This window comes from Magallana gigas, chromosome 5 (assembly GCF_963853765.1).
Source record: "Magallana gigas chromosome 5, xbMagGiga1.1, whole genome shotgun sequence".
Taxonomy (NCBI): Eukaryota; Metazoa; Mollusca; class Bivalvia; order Ostreida; family Ostreidae; genus Magallana; species Magallana gigas.
The window spans coordinates 36,965,593-36,984,925 of record NC_088857.1 but is presented as its reverse complement, the minus strand read 5'-3'; the positions used below and the strand labels follow the sequence as shown (position 1 = coordinate 36,984,925).

Here is a 19,333-nt window from a genome sequence, read left to right as displayed (position 1 = left end):
TCATTTCCCGTCCTCATTTCCATATTTGTTAATGAACTTTTTAGACTTATTTATGTTGATAATCAAAGCCATCAACCTCAAACCAATTATTAGGCATTCAAACAAAGGATGTTCTTGAAATCTCCACGTTTCCGTCAGCAAGATTCCAGATAAAAATTCTGCCTTAAAACATAACGACCAAGCGCTTGTCAAATTAATGAAAATGACTTTATTTTTCTGTGTCTAAATTACCGGTAAAAAGGGCTTCAAACTATATTCACGTATTAACGGACTACTTGAATGATAATTGAAATAGTCGCACTCAAGAGTTCAGTGTCAGGATGTAAAATTTCTTTTGTTAGTCATGGAAGTTACTTTCAGCAATCAGGTTTACTAGCCTTCAGAATTATCTTTATTTCTTGGGCTATGACATCGCACACAGAACAAAAGCACTTAGTATCATTGAGGATTGACTATTTTTTATGACTACATGTGGGTTTGGTATCTCATTTCATAATTCCCATACAGTCATTATCTTAATTTTTGATATTGTACATATATTGTTAAAGTGATTTTTTACACCTGTCGAAGGGAAGCAAATCTTGGTTTATGACTTCATTTACGTGCAAACGTAAATTGCAAAATTACCTCGTTAAAAGAGTTTTAGTTATATTACACGACATGAATGAACACTTCAGGTTTTGTGAGGAATTAGATAGTTAGAATGCAATAAAAAGTTATCTATTTGAGAAAGCAAAGAACTTCTGTTATATTATGTTCAACATGTACATGGATTGTAATACACGTTTACATTGAAATAAATGTGGTTTAACGTGGTATTCATACTGAAATTAGACAAATATTTTAAATAGTTACTTTTCTGAATCGAAACATGTATGTATAAGGCAAAACATATTGAAGAGACAAAAAAGTTTGTATTAAAGTTTGTATTAAACTCAGGTTACCGTTAAGGCTTCTGGAGGCAGTTTCTCTCTGCTTTGTATAACGTTCTTACCGGTAAAAATGATGTAGTATCTGTTCTATGCTTGCGACCCTTTGTCGCTTGAGAATAATTCCTTGATTCATGTATTGCTTTTAGGTTCTAAGTTTTTGTCAATAATTTAACGCCTCTGTGCAAGGTTTGAATCTTAATCGGAATAACATGGTCTTTTAGAATCGCCATAGTCTTTAAATGAAAGCAAGATTTACAGATTTATATCACATTGCTATCTACTATAGGTCTGTCAATATTACCTTATATAACTCATTTATAACAGTCTCTGAGGGTTGTGAACAGTTGATGATGTCTAAGACTGATTCCATTTTGCAATCCCTGACGTATTCAAGCAAGAGAAACAATAAGAAGTCTATTTAAAAACTGTCACTGATTTATATAACGTCATCAATCATGAAAAAAAAGTAACCGACTTTTAATTTGTTTTAATTGCGAATTTCAAAAATAAAGGTAATTAACTAAAAAGCCACTTTTAAAAACAAATGTTAATATAATACAGTATATTATATGCCTTTTATTTATAGAAGTCAAAGGGACACAATTAATCAGCCCTAGAACTGACTGATGTGGCTCTGCACAACACTCATAAAACAGCAATTAACAGCATCCAAATTGCAAAAAGTGCAATTAACTCAGTAGTGGAAATTAAAAGTACATCTTTGTTCTTAACAAACGCAGGGTATGTAGAGGGCCACGACCCACTGATCTATTTTAGAGATTATGTAGATTTGGGATAAGAACAAATGTAAAGGAAAATCGGTGAAGAATGCTTTTCATTTCTCCCCACTTTCTATACAGAAAGTCGGCCTATTGGTTCTTTATGTTCTCTGTTCCTGTAGCATATCTAGTGCACGAGTTTTTCATCCCCTCTGCGCCACAATTAAATAAATTCCTGTCGTTTAAACTATAAAAATATTATTCATAAGTGTAAGATTTAATTTTATATATTTAATGTACGTAACGGAAAATATAACAAATTAAGAACAACACACTATTTGTGGATAAATTTTAATTACGCATAGAAAGCTTACACGTAAATAACGTTCCTTTTGAAAATCTTCTAAATGAAATTAGGAAACAGCTTGATAAAAAGTGAGAAAAGTTTCAAACGGTTTCAAAATATGTCGTATCAAAGTATTGATTATAAGTATTGATTGTACCACCATCTAGATATTAGACATCTGGTGCATACATGTTACTTAAATTTCTACAATAACGCAATTATATCTAGAGAACATTGGTATTCTTAAACGGGGGGGGGGGGGGGGGGGGGGGGGGGTTAATGCATTAGTGATTAGTAACGAGTGAGACCTTCTGCAGCTGCTGTATTCAAAGAGACAAAGCATGTTACCAGTGTTGCAAATATTTAAATCTCGTTTATCTATAAGTGTACTCCAATCACAGTAAAAAAAAAAAAGGAAACCTGAACTGACTAGAGAATTATGTGCTGCAGTTTATTTATAAATCACTCTATACCAAGCAATAAGTATTGGAGTTTTTATCGACAACTGTTGGTTAAAATGATGCAATTTGCATCAAGGACGCAGTGGAGGTCGTGAACGCGATCATAATGCCTATTGTTAACTTTGAACGGAAATGTCTGCAATTGGCACTGAATAAATCCGAAAACGTGTGTACTGGCCGACGCTACGATAAAATCAGCCATAAAAGCGTTATTAAACTCCTATCCGAGGCCCAATTTGTAGTTCTCTGAGTCCCAGTAGCAAAAAGTAATGAGATCAATCCCCCCCCCCCTGAAATTTCGCTTAACACAATAACGATGGTCATGTTGGACTGTGAAAAAACCTTAAAATAATCTTTGGATCCTCTATATATACACTTAAAACAGCACATGCAGTTTTGAAAACAAATGTATTCGTGAATGCAGTCTTAATAAAAACATGACCGAAAATAATTGATCTTCTCAGTTAGCTTATTAATAAAAGATATGTTATTAAATTTAATATACAGTTTAGAAATCTGAAAATCGTATTTGTAATAAGATTTATTTTAAAACAAGATCAAGTATACTTTGAGTATATTATCACATAAGGATTTTTAAAGTTAAATTCTTTTTAAGTATGTTTTGCTTTATGAAGTAAACTAAACTTCATCGCATTTCAAAACGGATCTGCATTTGGAAGAGAACTACTTGAAGTATATCTATCATGTGAAAAAAGTGGTTTCCTAACCCAGGATAGCTAATGGGGTTTTTTTTTGGAAACTTCAGATATCTAAATGGTTTCCAATTTGGAATAATTGTGTTCCCACCGGATTTACTGTGAAAATGACTAAGCTCCAATTGCCAAGTTTCCATAAGCGCCGAAACCATTTTTTTAACCATGTTGTTTACCCATATGGTAATGTCTTCGATTCCACATCTGGAAGCAACAAAGAATCAAAGCATAATTGTTTCCATATTGCTCCTTACATGGAAATTGCAAGAATTTTTTATGGTACCATACCTTTTCTTTTAAGCTCATTAAGTGAATAATATTCCGAGACAAAAAGACCACCGGACAAACAAAATATCAGATGCAATGACCTTTTGTCTTGTTATTTTTTTTCTCACTAATATTCTAAAAGATGCAACACTTTATTTCTTTTTCATTAATCTTTATCTGAATGTTAGAATTTTTTGGGGTGACCTTTTGCATTAAATAGATCATGGCGCATGTTCCTTAAGCTTCAGAATGATACTTAACTCGCCTCTATTACAGCTACGAGACACTCAGTTACATTTTTCCTTTAAGCGTAATTTAATTGCAAAACAAGGAAGCCATATTTCTAGCTAAATGATCGTCATAGCAAGGAATACCATAGTTCAGTATGTTAGAGATACAATTACGATAACAGCCTTTGGGTGCTTTTCAAACTGTATACGTGTAAACTCGGACAGGTTATGTCTTCCTTGCAATTTGAAATTCCTGAACATCCCTAATTGATTGATTTTACCACGCAACACAGTTCAGAAAGTATACAGAAAATCATATCGTCTACAGCTGGTTGTTCTTTTTAAGACTTTCATACACCAAAACCACCTGCTCCAATGGACCTGCTATGACATTACGTAAGATTGTGTCTTAAAATAAACAACATGATTTTTTTCAAATTTTATATACAGGTTTGTATTATTTGTACAAAAAGGGCATTCCTTGTTTTTAAATAGGTCCAACTGGTTTTAATTTAGAAAATTAATTTTTCCCTTGATTTTAACATTTGGTTTTAAAAAAAAAAATATTAAAATATGCTTGTTCAAAGCTGCGCTCTTTGTTTCCCGAAAAAAATTGTTTTAACACATTTTGATCTATCTGCATTTATGGTAGTGTTTATGACGTCATAAACTACCTGTGAATGGTTTTAGAATACTTCTCATAATTAACAAAACATTCTAACATATCAGATGCATTATAGCTAAACTTGGTCATACTTGTGCCATGATAATTTAATTATAACACAAAATCGCTAAGCTAAAACTCAACGACAGTCCCCTAAATTTGGTTGAACATCATAATTACTTTAATAAAGCATTTTAAACATCAAAAATGGAAGAAAAATGATAAAAGTGGCTCAAATTGTGATAATGCCCCTTAATATTAGTATAAAAGGTTTGCAACGACTACTTTTTACTCATGACAATAAGTTTTTAGAATTAGTGTGATCGCTTTTATCAGGTTTTTATCGTGGGCAAACCTTTGAAGGACGCTAAACAGTGGACGGAGGGAAACGTTAAACGTTTGGTCAGGTCAGCTATGGGTAAAAATAAAATGAGGATTTGTTTAAACAAAATTAAAATTCAAGTGTTTGACATAATCAGTCTGGTGATTTCGAAAACGCTACATTCATATGCATCAAGTATTGTCTGGCGTTGCAAGTTGCGTATAGTTACGAACACTCCTACATGTATATGTTACTTGTCTTACAAACATCCTGAATGACTATGATTAGTTATTTGGTGTCCGTTTGGAGGGATCATCTACTGTTTATTACACAATATTTTGCTGTGAGCGGAAATGATAGAACCAAATTAGTATATTTACATTCTACTGTGTTTTTCCATTAAATTTTGTGATCTTCAAATGCCTCTAAATGCAACAAGTAGTCAAAGGTCAAATCGACGAGTTTAATTATGACGTCACAAACGTTGAACGCTGTAAACTGCAACGTCACAAGCGAAAATCAAAGTTCACGCTTGTGGCTGTTACTGTGGCTCTTCCATTAATATTAACTTACCCTTAGGATAAGATAGGAATGTTAAGGTATGAATCACATTTGCAGACAAGGCAAGAAGTTAAAAAAATGTAAATATAAGCATTAAATCATGATTTTTTTGAAGTATACACTCTCATAACTGCAGCGGTGTGTGCATACAAATTTTCTTAACGCGCTAACGCGCGTTACTCAATTTGTATGCACACACCGCTGCAGTTATGAGAGTGTATACTTCAAAAAATCATGATTCAATGCTATAGTAACCAGTATATTTCATAATTTACGTGTTAATTAAAGGGGGAGGGTGTTAATATAAATTATATTAAAATGAAATACTGGTATGTGTTAAATACAAAGTATGAAAAAAAATACTGTTATAAATTTTTTTATTACATGTTTATCTCAATATGCGGTAGATATCAGTCATGGGATAAATTTTTGATATTCAACTGTGTGTTCTTACGTCACGTGACGTCATAATTAAACATTACGTTGCTTGAGGGGATGATTGACATAGAGTGGAAAATAAACAGAATAATTAAATTGAAAAGTGACATTTTTTCATAAATTAATAAAAATATGTTAGAAAATTTATACTTGTGTTAATCTTTAAGGAACTTTTTTTCGTGCGTAAGGTTTTTGACGTCTTGCAGAAAATGTGTTGAGTTGCTCACAATTATAATGTTTACAGAAAAGACGAAGGCTTAACAAAATACGTGGTAAAACATATGATGAAAAGAACCTCTCATGATTTGCAATGATATATAGGGGATATCTGTGTTGTGTGATTATATATTTGCTTTATCCAACGAGTTGAAATGGTGTATTCATTCGCGAGGCCTGCCGAGCGTATATAACCATTTCAACGAGTTGGATAAAGCAAATATAAAATCACACAATTACAGACGCTCTAATCATCTCATACAATTTGATATATATTATAAAGCTTTTGAGATAGTCCCTTATATGACCCGAATTGATTTTTTTTTCAAAGATAAAAAACGATGATGCAGCGTTGTGTTATGCGGTTATTGTGACCTTGTGCAATACAATTTAGTACGTCATTTCGGAGATAAATCTAACTGTTTTAATGTAAAGTTTCACTGAAATAAACCATGAAATAAATTGTTAGCTCTAAATAATTTTTCTTAGAGCTTAATCACTTGATAAAAATAAACATACTGATCAGAAGACTTGAATAATCAAGTTTGTTGACATACACAAAGTTGCGAATGCTCGTTACTTTGAATTTACTCGATCTCGAACGAAAAACAGAACTTATCATAAATCTTGACCAACAAAAAAAGGTCTTCCGTTACGTTTTTGTATAACTGCCAAAAAAAATGGGGAGGAGGCTATCCCCCCCCCCCCCGGTTCCGACGCCTATGCTACACAGTTATGTGTTTTCCTTCATAATTGTAATTTTAATCTTTGACAAAATCTTATCAAAATTTTATATCATTTTTGTAGTAGATAAAGTTATGCTTGAGGTACTAGAAAATATTCAAAATAGGTCACTGAAGCGTTGAAGCGAGGGGCTGTGTCAAAAATAGTTCGGACCGGAAGTATTTGATAAAGCATCACCCGTTTGATAAAGCAAAGATTTATCACACGGGTAATATACACCACACGTTTGAGACAAATGATTTTTAGCCAACTCTTTGTGTGTTTTCTATCCCCCAAGCCTTACAAAACGCATAACTCGTTGAATAAAAATCATTTACCATCGCAAATCCTGAGATCCTTTAGATTTGTAATGGTTGTTTAAATAAAGGACGGGGTGCGGTAGGGGAGGGTTTTATTTTTTTTATCGGTCTAAAACGGAAATTCATTTTGTTAGGAATAAATTTCAAGATTTTAGTTATTAATATTTTATGTAGTTTATAAACTATTGCAATTGAACCTGGCCTTGACTAAATATGACATCTATCAGTGTTGAATACCTCTTAAGATGATTCAGCAAAAATCTTCTCGGGGGCGTGGAAATAAAATCCTCGCTTTGCGAATGTGAATCAAATTGATCCCAAAGGATGTGTTATCGGAGATAGTTTAAATGATTGTGAACACGTTATGTCTGATAGCTAAAAAATTAATTGAACAAGGCCGTGTTGAAATTCAAGCAACATGTATAAGTGGACACTGTTAAAAACCAAGTTAAACTCAAGTTTAATTTCAAAGCAATAAAACAGCAATATGTGTAAATATTAGTGTGTTAAAAACGCTAACTCATTTAGTGGTTTTCCTTCCCACCCAAAGACCATTTCATCCTAACATTTTGCGAGAGTGCAATTTGCGCTAAGAAATAACAAGCAATGCACAGTACAATAATCGAATGGCTAGACAAGTCGGCAAATACCAAACTGATTAGAAGACAGATTTACGTAGCATGTGCAAGAAAACATTTTTTTTCTACTTATTGCTTGTAAATTTGCTGGATCGTGATATGAAAACATGAGATGTTTTTCCCTCGAAATTCTGAATCGTACATTAAATATCACTACAATGCATGCAAGTGATGTTGCTATTAAAAGTGTGAACGGATGAAACTAAATTAGCCTTTAAGAAGACAGTATATCTAAGATATCCCAGATCACTCTCATAGATATCTACAAGCATCTCTTGTAAATTCATTTGATACGATAGACATTCAGCAACAGTTGCTTGTTACAACCAATGTTATGCGTTTTGTTAATTTCTTTAACATTTTTATCTAAGAGGATGAAATATTTTCCTCCGAAAATTAACCATAGTAATCTTTCACGAATCTATATCTTGATTGATAAAATTTGCCAAATGTCGGTGAAAAATGTTGATTGAAAGTGGTCTGATTTTTTTAAGTTTGCGTGCTTCAAAAACTGCAACATAATTCATTTTGATATTTTTCTCTTTTTTGTATATTTTTGAACAGATCATTTTGTATTATAAATTTTGAGTTGTATACTGAATATTTATTATCATGGCTATTAATACCTAGGTTTAATATCTGGGTCATCAAGTACGTAAGTTAATCTTATTTTCTTGTTAAAAAAAATATCCAACGAAAAATTATTGATCATTGAAATAAATATCTTTTCAATATAAATATATGAATTTAAAGAACAAATACAATCGATTCCTAGATTTTGTTCTATTGATAAATAAGCCTTAATATAAAAAACGACAAAAATAGTAGGCCTACATGTACTTGTAATACAAAAACAAAAAAAACCTGTTAGGACAGGAACATTTCTGTATTTAAAATTAGGTATTTTATATTGTGAACCTTTTATATTAAAGTGGCTTGACATAAAATAAAGTTTTGTTTTCTTGAATAACTTTCATTTGAATTCAAAATCGCGTTTCCAGATTGTAGGAAAGACATCTCTCTGTAAAGCTATTTAACGCCATGAACTTTGACAGCCTTATTTCCGGTGCCATTTAAACATAACTTCTCTTAACTGCCTCTGATTAACCTATTGTCGAGTCGGGCATAGGTAGAATTGCTGGTATCTGTCTGAACCATAATGTATTAATCAAGTTATATGTTAAATACAATCAGTTCCATTTCAGGCAATCAGACAATTCTTTTGCAATTATTTCGAACACCGCTTGAACTCTATTCGTTGTTCTAGTTAATATTGCCGCCTGGACAATGTGTGCGTGTACTTTTGAATTAGCAAAAAGTACAAAATAACAACTTGAGGGGCAACTATGTACATACTTACTTTATGATGACGACAGTTCTATCTTAAGGCATTTTTATTTGGTTAAAAACTTGTTCAAAACACTCCTTTCGTAACGAAGAAAAACATAAAACAATAAATAAATTTTCCAGACAAAAAATAATTGACCACATCTGATTGCTGTGTGCATTGTCCAGACCGACAAATTCGATGAAATGGAAATGTTGAACGAAGGCTAAGAAATAGCTGTAAATGAGATGAAGTAATCTTTGCATCTGACATGTAATCAATTGGCAATATTCTTTATGAGTTATCAATTTGGCTGCATATGAATGATTATTCCTCACTCTTAATCTACATATGTATGAGGCTTGTGCTAAGTATGCCTACATAAATTCGATGTTTAGATTGTTCTGTTTCACATCACGCTCCAGAGGTTACCTATATAATAACAACATACCGTTGTTATTACCGTTTCGATATGTTGCCGCTAGGTTAATGAAGAAACCCGGAACTTGATCGCAATGTCATCATTAATATAGGCCATTCTACTGTCATTTTAAATTAGCTCTCCATGTTTTTGGATCAACTTTTGTTCACCTGGGACCTTTCTATAAACATCTGCAAGCTGTTTACCATCACGTGAAATTATTACGTGAACCTGCAGTGGTTACCAATACATGTATGTTTTATGGAGTTTATCATTAAAAATTCATAACTATGCTTCTCTTTTGAAACAACCATAAAATACCTAACAATATGGTTATGCTAATTGGTATATCTAGCAGAAAGACAGGCCAGGAAATTGAAGACCTATATCAAAACAATTGTTATTTTTATGCAGAGTTAAGTAGCAACTAATTGTCTTTATTTAAACAAAAATCAATATAGGTAAGAGATTCTTTCTACCATATAGCGCATATCATAAAACAGCAGGCGGAAACATATATTCTTTTCTTCAATTTATTGATAAAAAAAAGATGGCGTGTCCATCCCTCGCAATGAGTGTTATCTGCAGATATCTGTAAATATTTGAGCTTTTTATTCCTCAGGGTACTCTCAGTGAAAATACGCTGGTCAATTATTGATGCATGCCCTGGGTTGGCAAACCGAGGTCACAATCATATACTACCAGCAACAGCTAAAAATGATATCCGCTTATTCGTTTCTGTGGTGTTGAAATGGAAACTACCATAGTTATCACGAAGTGAATTTATCGGACGGAAAAAATATATGAACACAATGTATGTTTTTATTTCTGATCTACAATTATTCTCCACAGACTGTCACAAGATCTAATTGGAAATTCAAAGTACGACTACAGCTTGCGTAAGCCCCCCATGTGTTCCTGCCTCTTCGTTTGTACAGTGCACTTGTTTTATGAAGGAAGGTACGGACTGAACATCAGGACATGGGCTCCTAAGGACCGTGATATGATTTACAAGAAGGCATGGTGAGTGAGTGAAATTTTACTATGCAAATTCGTTTGATCTTTGTAAATATTTATATTGATATAGATATATCAAGAAGAAAATTTGAAATAATTATATACTAAAGACAGAAATGTCTTTAGCGGCAAAAAATTTCAAAAATCAGTCATAGTAATGTTTCTCCGCACGTCAATAAAATGACATGAAATCATCCGTATACAAACAAAATGTGCTGATTGATTTCTTCTGTGTTAGCCCATTTAGACAGCATCACCCGCTCAATGTAAACAATCTTAATTTACTGTCTTTTGTCACGCTATTTTAATATGTTTAACCTTATGCTCGCTCCTCTAAAAGTGTACGTAAAACATTGAATATGACACGCGAATGTGTGGAAGAAAAATGGACAGATATATATACATTGGGTTTTTTTTATGAAAGAAACTCAGTATTCTCATTTTTATATTGTTTGGAAGATGAGGAATAGCTATCTCAAATACTTTAATATGTTTGTTATTGGTAAATACACAGAATACTCAGCATATTTTAGATAATTATAGTCAAAAGCAAAGTACGGGAGATTAAAAAGTGCAACAATTTTTAATAATCTTATAACTTCTTACAATCAAAATTTAATTTTCTTCTATAAACTAGGATATACAGACCTGCACGATTTAACGCTCATGTTGTATTTTACAAATCACTCATTATAGAGAGCAGGAGAAGCAATTCAGCAAAATGCTGTTAAAACAGACATTTTCAGTGTGTGAGCATATACATATGTTGTGTAAGGTTTTCATCAGGATGTTTTATCATTGAATTTGGAGAAATTTGAAGATTTAAATAGAAGATTTTCAAGTATTTAGATTTTATGGGGATGAATGGTTTATATTTGCATTTTTAATGAAACTTTGTATTTATTCTAATTTTCGATCACTTCTTTCCTAAAGATGTTGATTTCTTTTTATATCTATCGGCAAATACTAGCGCCAAATCAAAAAATATTCGTTTGATTGACTTTTTACTGATACTTTTACTCTTTTTGCAATTCTGCAATTTCCCCTCTCTTCAATAATAATAGTAAATTCTCCTGGAGGAAAAAAACGTTCCCAGAAAAATAATTATTTTCAGAAAATATTAATAATCATAAATATGTTATAGAAATGGTAGAGAAATCAAATTTTATAATTCTGATATCGATCTGCTTATAAATCATCACTGTCAGTGCTTAAGTACAAAACGCGCTAGGATTGTCCCGGTGTTTCGCTGCAAGTCCTCAAACCATTCAACCTAATGATTAAGACGAACCTCGGAAAAGTACTGGTAATATTTAACATCGATAACCGAAGACATTCTCCATAAAACGACGGATACCATATGAAATAAACCATATATTCTTGAAGGAAGTGTAAAGGCTTGCGTAATGAATATATTATTAGAACTATATTTCCTCATTCGTTTTAAGACAGTTTTAAAAATTGGAGCAAAAAATTAGGCCAGTTGTATAAGTTGTTGCCAAAAGAATTGTTCAGAACAAGCAAGGTTTGTTAGAATGATACACACCTCTAAAGTAAATGGACCGTGTATACATTTGTATTTAGCGGTAAATGAAAACTGCAATGTGAGTACATGTATACATGAACTAGCCTCGTATCAAACTCGTAAGACCAAAAGATTTTTAATACAACATCAATAACATTAAATTCTATTTTTTCCATTGAAGCAATCAGCATTCAGTTGAAAACATTTTTTGATGCGACACTGCTGTAGGACACAGCTAGATGCCAGTTCCATCAAACGTCTGTGTGTGCGACAGTGACAACTTTATAACAAACTGAAACAAATAATTGGGTTGATTGATCACTGTTTAACGCCATCTATTTCCGGTGATGTGCATCTTGTTTTAAGTGACGCCTATAAACGGACATTTATCTCCCCCTTGATCTGACGTGTCACATCGTCAAGATTACCACAAGGTCTCAGTCATTGTGGATCGTTTTCATGCAAGAACATCGATACTAGGTGTACTAGTTGAATACAAGTTTGTCAGTCAGAATACTAACATATGCTGATATCTTTGATAGTCTTACTCGTTTTACGCACCCTATTAGCATCATATTAAGATCTTTTGAATGTATTGCCTCTTTGATACCCCCACCTGAACTTTTTTGGGGAGTCCCGTTTCACAACACTAGCTTATGACTTAAGACTCTATTTGAAAACTATATTTTTGCTGCATCACAATATTCTTAAGATATCTTGTGATAATTTTAAGAGCTTTCTTTACCTTCAGATAACCAGACACATGTCGGAAATCTAAAATTAACAGAAGAGATCTAGTTTGAGAGATAAAACGATGCTTTGAAATATAAGCATTAATAATGTTTGACTTCCATGCCTTTATTTCGAAACCTTTAAGAATACGATATTTTTCACCACTTACTCAGTAACCAAAGTTACATGTAATATTAATGGAATTTGGCCAGCGTTTTATGATAGTCCTCGCAGGTTATTCTGATTGCAGGGACTTTGTATCCCTACTGGTAAGACAACTGAATGCATATCATTTTAATCGCAATTGTTAATTCATTACAGCCCTAGGCCCTTGAATGCAACTCTAAATATGCAATTCATAAATAAGAGAATCCACATTTCAAAACTTATTTAATTAAAAACCACTTGCATTCTTTAAATAAAATTCAAACTAATATAAAAATAAGTTGTTTGTAATGTCAGCGACAGATCTTAAAATAGTCGTAAGACCAGTCTTAAACGGGTCTTAACGACAGTTTTGTAAAACTTTGCCTTGTTATGATATATGGATTTGAGAAATGTCGATAGACCGCTCAGACTGCGCTTCATGCCAATTTTCCATTCTTGACTTCTAAATCTCTCACTGACAGCTAATTAAGGAGAAAGGTACGTGACTATGTTTAATAATTTAAACGCAAAATGTGCGTTGCACAATGCTCGAACATTACTTGACAATTATTGTAGGGCATTTTTAAAATATGGAGTGTAAACAAGGATATTATATATTAAGAAGCAATTGGATGAGAAAGCTAGCGCTTGATGCGTTTTTAATCGGGTTTTCTACAGGAAAACTGGTGAAAATAACGCGTAGACGGGTGGGTGGCTGACAAACTGGTGCCCTATTGTACAGATTACTCCTACTACAGTTTTCAAGATAGGAAGTTGTTCTTTTGCAGTACATACATCAGAGGTGTGCATATTGCTATGATTTTGATTTTTGATAATTTATGCAAAAAAATACCAGCTGTTAAACTTAATCATTTTTTGCATAACATTGCATATTGAGTACCCCATTTCTCTGTTCAGGGTTGACAAATTGATTATGGATACTGTTCACGGAAAAGAAAATCCGGTTTGCTGTCACATTGACAGCTTTTTTCTGTCTCGTTTCAAGAACCAGAACGACATCACATCGTAAGGGAATCTAGAAAATGTAAAATTAAGTCACTTTAAGCCCAAAATGAGTTTTAGCATTCAAAGAAAGACTTTACGATATGAGTTGTCTAGACTTGCCTAAACTGTTTGTTCTTATAGCCGTAACATAGTTCCAGAGGGGATGAACATGAGACGGAGGGGTAAAAATCAATAATATTATATTAGTTAATCATCTGATTGCAAAGATATCATGATATAGGAAGAATACCTTGTAATATCAACAACTATGTCCAAGCAATTCTATCTAATTTTATGTTAGTTGAAATTTCTTATGTACCTAAGAAGAAAAATATTTACTTTCCATAATGAATAAATTGCAACAAAAGAATTCGAAGAGTTTTAAGTTTAATGACAGAAAACTTTTTCAGAAAAATTTATATATAGATTAAGTAACAATCCCCTCGTAACTATATATCGCAACCATCGCTTTTTGTCTAATACTAATTCTTGTAGAAGATTCTGTAATGAAATAACAACAAATCATAGCTTTAACGTTAGAGTTCTATGATTTAGCCTTTTACACTTATTTTGTTTTAATACACGGAAACCATTTCAACTAGAAAAAAATCGGTACCCTACTTTCAAATCCATAGCGACATTACACACACAACAATTCATACAATTAAGACCACTGGTAATTTGATTGGATTACTTTAATGTGTCGTTGAACGTGCGTTGCATAGCAGCTTCTTGCTGTTTTTTAAAACAAATTTAAGATTACCTTAAGCAAATGGGCATTGATTGTAAAGATTTCAGAGTTCTGCGAATGTTAATGTCTGTAAGGATCAGTCATAATGAAGAATGCCACATGATGTAAAGGTTCTGGACATTTCAGGTGAATGTTACGATCTTTGATGTCTTTCATGCAAATTGAGTTTGAAACAGTACGGAAATTGCACAAACTAGTGGGGAATGACTTATTTTATGCGTGCAATTTGATTTATTGTACAAATCTATGCATTTAATGGTAATGAAAAATAAAAACTGGTTGGGGTTTCTTTTATGTTTGCAAAGTTTAATTTGTCAAAAGATGTCGTATAACATTACAGCGAAACAAAACAAAAATCAAAATAAACATACTAGTAATTGATCATGAAGTTTAGGAATTTTTTGCTTATCTGCAATGAGAAAAACTCTTTCCTCGTAAACAATTTACGAATATTCAAATTGATTGACATTAAAAAGAATTAAATTACATATACGTACAATTCCTTAATTTGATATTTTTGGTATTTCAAAAATAGTTTACCGATCATTGCCGCTGATTATCCGCTCCTTTGTCCACGTGTTAAGATATACATGTAGCTGGAGATCTGTAGCTCTAAGGAAAAATTCCGGTTGACACGCCATAAAGCTACAGTAACTGATCTGGATTAAGTGTTTAGTTTCATTTTTTAAAACGCGGTATTTTGCCTTTCAAACTCCACCATCGTAAATTTATCAATGAAAGAATCCATAAATTGAACATGATTATAATTATTTCTTAACACTATAAACAACCTGAGTAGGTTTTCACGTAATTTTTTCATATATTCCAGCACTGGCCAAGAAGTTTAAGTGGTTTTTTTAATGAGTGACAAAGTCAGCTCTCGCAATTCGATTACGCACAGTAACTATGAAACCTGGCTGTTGAGAAATCAATGAAATATATCTAAACACGTGTTTAATCTGAGTATTATTTTCCCACTTGTGTAGCTTTTATAAAATTAAAACTATAATGTAAACATTTTATAGTGTCTATTGCATAAAAAGTTAAATGGATAAAATAAACCGTTATAAAGATACTTAATGGTAAAAATCGAAGTTGATATCCGATAAGTATTTCGAGTTGAGATGGCACTTATAGTTTACATTGCAGCATTAAGCAATACATTCAACAAAATATGGCATATGAAGCTATAAACGTTCTGCAGACTCCCATTACTCAATTTTATTACGCGGAAACCATATATGAGAACGAATGTACCGTTCACACGCATAAACCCATCCTTTTGAGAAAAAATTCTGATGTTTAAGCAATCGATGTCCATATTTGGCAATTTAATTTTCTTGCTCAAAATACATATGTACGCGAGAGAATCGTACTAGAGTCAATTGGATACCTGTAGGAGTTAATATATGATTAACAATCTGAATTAGTAAATTATAGTATGCAATACATGTAGGCTGCAAATGAAAGGTGTGTTCCCTATTTTTAAAAGATGCTATCGACAAAAAACACCTTCAAATCTAGAAGAGACAAACTAATACTATTTTACTAAGTATGATTGCCTTTATTGGTTGTACTTCATAGCTCTATTAAAACTGACACAAATGAAATCTACACAATCCAGTTCTAACAAGTTTATCGATTGGTCTAAACCTTCAGCAACCAAAGAAAAATCACGGGCTGCACAAAATAGTCATGATGATGTCAGACTCAAATTTCCATGTATATGACGACTTGGCTATTTCTTTTATCGAATGTCAAATATACATTAACAATAATTCAGAAACTCTTACTTATTCTTTATAATCATTAATTTGTAAAAAGAAACATCTAAATATAAACAGTACAATACTTTCTTTGATGATTCATGTTGGTTATAAAGATAGCGATCATTGCACAAAAAATTAACATATATTAATTCTCGTTTCATCTTTTCTGCAATGTCGCTATCTTCCGCATGAATCACAAAAGCCTGTATTACATAGTCGGTTTGTGATTCTATTTGAACAATAAAATGTTGGGTTTTTTTTTCAGATTATATAACATTCTTTACTCGCGCAAGCTCAATTCCTACATTTTATGTACTTTCTTGGAAGATGATTGCTCATATGTAGAAGTAGATGTACCTGCCAAAATCTATACTCTAAAACATATAATGCTTAAACATATCAGCGCGGTCTACGGGTTCGACATAAGATTACACAATTATACATTTTTCCGACTAAAGATTGGATTTCCTGAAATATTGTTTATACAAATTGCATTCTTCTGGACCTCTTTTTTTTTGGCTGATTAAGTTTGTTTTTTTATTTAATATTTTGTACGTTATGTGCATTTATTACTTTTCTATAAAATACGTTTAAGTCAATTTAATAGTTTCACCTACAAAACCGGCGTGAAAACGTATACTTTAAATATGAGCCTGTTTCTGTTGGTGTTACTGGATTTCCTTGCGTAAATGTAAGAAGGTATTTCACATAAAGGGAGTTAGACAGATGTTTTCATTGATACAACAAGAACAATGTTTACACGATCGATGTATGATATACTACCTTGACCTTTTTACCTTCCGTTCTGCCATACAATGGATGCCTTTGGTTCACGCCTTTTTACCCTGTAGCTAAATGTGATAAAGCAAGTTCGGCCTTTCTTATCTGATTATATTAATAGCTGTTTTAATATCAGAAAACATACACAATTTATAGACGCTTAAGACAGAGAATCACCAATGATTTGTACGGAGATAAGATTAACTACACTCAGTTGTTCCCATGCTGGGCAGATGATACATGTACGTATCAAGTATACATACCCCCTTTCCGGACATCTAAGAAAATCGCAAAATCATGAGTTGACGTCATAAATGATAGTGTTAATCAGCCGCTGTGATTTAGATTGTCTGGTAACTTAATCCCCAATCCTTCAATTATTGTTAGCTAACGGAAGCAGTTTCTTATGACAGAGAGTTTGAGAGAGATTGTGTTCTCCTACAACAAATTTTTACGTTATTTATTAGTTAATGTACATTGTTATTTTTTAAAGCATAACTTCATAGGCGTTTCCCGAATACAGATTTTCTTAAAAACCGTTTTTTAAATTTCCTTGTTTGCATGTACTGTATGTATGCAGTTTAGGTTTAAACTAAAGAATTTGAGATAAACCTTTACAGAGAATTATTTATTTCTCTCTAGCTACCGACGTTCTTATCGACTTTCCAGAAATCTCAATATTTCAATTTCTTATTATCAAAAAACAATTTATAGAATGAATTAAAAACATATTTTACTATCTTTTCTCACAATATTCTTTTCATTATTAATGCTGTAAATGTCCATTGGGACTTTGCCCCCTCAATTATCACCTATTTCAAATGCAACTCGTCCCCCTCCACTCCGTGGAATTATACGATTACTCGTATATTTATTGGCGTTTTCACAGTTACTCAGCAGTATCTGAGATAAATAATATTCTTCAAAAAGAACGTTAATGACTTAAAGTTTGTATTAATGGATTGCAAACCAAGGTCACTCTTGGACATTAAACATCAAGTACCAAGGTCATCTTAGCAACAGGGCTGGAAAACGATGTAAAAATGAATTTCTCATGAATCAAAGTTGAAACGTTTTATGTACAAAACTAAAATTGTTATACAGAAGTAAAAACATATTACGTCCTTAACTACACTTTATTTCTTCTTTAAAAATCTATGTGTTTTTATACAAGGACAATTCAAACTTGGAAGATCTCCAAGATTTCCAAAATAAAGATATGTGCATACAGAAAAAAAAATTTCTGAAAAGTGTGGGAGAGACAAAGAGTTACTAGTAAACTAAATCTCATCAAGTTCAGGATTTTACCGTTTTAGGGACTATAAACTATAATGTGCATTTTGTAGTGTATCACTAAGTGTGCTTAATTTAAAAATCAATTTTGATGCCTGTTTTTCCTTCTATAGATCATAGACATGACGTTGGTCACGTGACTTTTGTTAATCATATGACAGTTATTACAGAATGTATTTCTTTGAATTGTTTAATAATATAGAGACATGTAAAGAAGACATGTAAAGAAGACATCTCCATTTTAAGTTGTGCCTCTCAAAATAACAAATCTTTCAGTTCTTTTCATTCATTTTTTTCTAATGGGTTTCCATGTGCTGTTCAGTTGTATTATGTAAAGTTTTCTAGTAAAAGTACATACGTTCGGGTAATTTTGACGTTTTAGACGTAGATGTAAAAGTACAAAATTTTAAGTGGTTAATATAATCATAGATACATTTTCAATACTATTCTGCAACTGTTAATTAAAAAATCCTAGAGTGTATTACGCAGCACAGTTAAGGCTGTCAATAAACTCCGTTCAGACAAAAAGTACGGGAAATGTGCACTATGACATCACAGTATATTACAAACCTCGAAAGTACTTATTAATCTATTTATTAGTAAAATTAACTTATGCTAATCTTTTAATTAAAAACAACAAATGCTATTACTTACAATTTTGATGTCCGTTATATCGTACACACTGAAAAATAAGCGAGATGTCGTTCTCGCTGTACTACAAAATATGACGTCATATGCTTCAAAATGACGCATTAAGTTAAATCATTGAAGGCTATCGTGCAGTTTTGTAGCGAAGAAAAATAAACGTCATACATTAACGGAAAAGTATAAATGAATATTTTGTTTAAAATTATTATTAGTAAAATGCTACCTATATAGTCTTATTTTCATTTTGTTAAAAGTATGCATCGTATAAAGAAGCCACCTCGGTTTTGTATAAAATATTGTATATCTAAAATCTGAGTACCTAAATAAATCACTTAATTGCAAGGGCATACACTTACCTGATCCCGACA

General features: G+C 32.2%; 1 protein-coding gene across 2 annotated transcripts in view; it reads left to right on the top strand.

Moving 5' to 3' along the window:
• The window catches only part of LOC105328911 (sex peptide receptor), a 69,779-nt gene that overhangs the window by 39,984 nt on the left and 10,462 nt on the right, over positions 1 to 19,333 (top strand). Inside the window, exon 2 of one of the 2 annotated variants that reach the window (XM_034475668.2) lies at positions 10,151 to 10,325. The gene's annotated coding sequence lies outside the window, so the exon portion shown is untranslated. The remainder of the gene's footprint in view (positions 1 to 10,150; positions 10,326 to 19,333) is intronic. The other variant, XM_011429951.4, reaches the window with a different exon arrangement.